The sequence below is a fragment of the Trachymyrmex septentrionalis genome, unplaced genomic scaffold, assembly GCF_001594115.1.
Source record: "Trachymyrmex septentrionalis isolate Tsep2-gDNA-1 unplaced genomic scaffold, Tsep1.0 scaffold60, whole genome shotgun sequence".
In the NCBI taxonomy this organism is placed as follows: domain Eukaryota; kingdom Metazoa; phylum Arthropoda; class Insecta; order Hymenoptera; family Formicidae; genus Trachymyrmex; species Trachymyrmex septentrionalis.
In genome coordinates, this window is record NW_017305779.1 from 6,054,131 (window position 1) to 6,056,533 (window position 2,403).

Genomic DNA, 2,403 nt, shown 5'->3' on the forward strand with positions numbered 1-2,403 from the left:
TTCGATTGTTATATTTTCTCTTAGAAAAGGCTTACCTTTTTAAAAAAAGAAAAGACTTAGGATCATAAATCAACATCAACGGTTAGCAACCAGTTCGTTGTGTTAATAATTTGTACTTTACATAAAATTCTTTCTTTTCAATAAACTATTTTACCTAGGTCTTAGTTTCCATTCGTCTTTCGTAGCAGCAACATCGTAGCTGAAAATTCACTTTCTGCTTGAAACTTCAACCTCGCAAAGCGCGTCGTCGTGAAGCTCAGCCAAAAGAAAGAGATCAGTATTTTTACTTAATTCGCGTTTCTTAAGAATATTACTTCGCGTCGCGTGTGCAACAGTTCGCAAATCTACTAGTGACTCACTTTTCGTGGCGCATTGACGGCTGCCAAAGTAAGTAAATATCCTAAAACTTGATTAACGATTCACGTGACGCGAACGCTTACGTCACATTTAAATAGTAATCATCAACGCCTTTCGTAGTCGCGGAGTAATAAAAGGTTTACGCGCTTGGCATTCGGTATCGACAAAAGATAATTAAAGACACGCGATTCAAGTATGGTATGTCAAGCATGCAAGTCATCGACAATATGTTTATTGTCTCTGTTTTCGTTGAAGAAAATTTTCCTTTTATAAGCCGAAGGCTTACAACAAGGATCTTCCTATAAAATAATTTGAAAGGTTAAATACTTGCAAAACGTGAAGTCCTCGTACATGTACATCTTTTAAGAATGAGATTCGTCAATGAAAGGAATACTAATGAGTAATTTGCATATCCAAGCGATTAATTGAATAGCGAATATCTAAGTCTGGGTACTAAATCTAATTGACTCTATCTAATTTACTCATCAAGAAAACAGAAAAATGTACATTTAAATGATTATAATTTATTCGATAGTATTCCCAATAGTTTATTAATGTTCCTGACAAGGTTTTAGTTTATTAATAGTATACAGCAACCAGTTTTCTTCTATTTTTAATTTCCATTATAAAATCGCATTTTATGCTTAAAGTCATTGATCGAACTTAAATTTATTCACTAAACAGAATTTCATTCCAAAAGTACAATAATATATTATTGAATTACTGATATTGTTTGTGTCAATTTTTAATAATTTTTAATAATTTTAAACTAAATATAAATTACTCCAAATTGTGTTTTTAGAGAAAAGGTTTTAACAAATTTTACGGATAAACTATCGCCGAAATTCGATTGAGTAGTTCACTTTAGGAATCAATAATCCTCTCAATGCTTTTTACTGTGCAAACACTAGAGCGCCAATGTTCCGCAACATGGGAAAATTCTATTTTAACACGTTGATTGCCATAATGGAACGTCCAAATTTTTTTTAAGTACTTATAAAAAATTAATGTTTATAATAAATAAATTTAAATCGGTATAAAACTAAAAAAGACCTATGAACGAACTTTTAATACATGTAAACAACTTGATTCCTCGTTTTGGTTTTAATTATTTTATACAAATTTAATATAAGATTTTTAATGACGTAAATATAGGTACACACAAAGGTATATATTACATAATAATTTTGTCGTTATATGATAACGATAGTTTAACATACACGATAAGACGCACGAAAATCGTTAGGCAAACAATGTGTTAAACATCCATTATATATCTTTTTTCTCAGAAAAAATAATCTGGATTCCGTAGATTGCGTAAATGCATCCCCGCATCTCAACGTAAATCCCGTAATTCCCAATAACGCACTGTTCTCTGGCGATAATCCTTCGTATAAAGGTCAGACGGAGAAGTCTGAATTTCCGAGTCGCTCGCGAATCGATCTTTAAGCACACGCGATTCGCCTTAGGATCGGACTCCCACCTATCGCCGACGAGATAGCGCACGTGCATAGCATACGTCGACACGACGAGGTAGACGTACGAGCGCCTGAACGAGGACAAGTAGGAGTACCTACCGACAATCAAACTGTGGTTTTCTTTTATCAGTTAAGCCAAACCGTGCGCGACACGCGGACACCTCTGTGCGCTCCAACTAGATCAAACGCACGCTAACTAGACTCTTCTTGACTAGTGCACGACACTTAACAACGCTGGAAATCCCAACAGAGTATTCGAACTTGTCGCGAGCCGCTTCACGTGAGCCTCGCGAAAGAACACGCATAGAACTTCAAAACCGCAGAACACTCGTTCGCAAATTGGTATCGAGGCCATCATTCAGGCTACTGATACCATCCTCAACATCGACGAATTCTCCAAGAGCAAGCGTTTCATCAGTGAACTTCGACACGCTGGCGCAAATTCAATGTGAGCTTTCTGCGTAAGTAACAAAGCACGATATCTGGATAATTTTTCTTTTTTATCAATAATTAATATAATTCTAAGAACTTTGTTATTGAATTGTTACCAAGTCCCAACGGTCAGATA

The 2,403-nt window shown here is 35.3% G+C and overlaps 1 protein-coding gene across 1 annotated transcript in view; it reads left to right on the forward strand.

Annotated features, from left to right (window-relative positions):
- The first annotated feature begins 1,797 nt into the window (after positions 1-1,797).
- Positions 1,798-2,403, forward strand: part of LOC108752577 (solute carrier family 41 member 3-like) — an 11,172-nt gene continuing 10,566 nt past the window's right edge. Inside the window, exon 1 of the mRNA XM_018493488.1 lies at positions 1,798-2,296. The gene's annotated coding sequence lies outside the window, so the exon portion shown is untranslated. The remainder of the gene's footprint in view (positions 2,297-2,403) is intronic.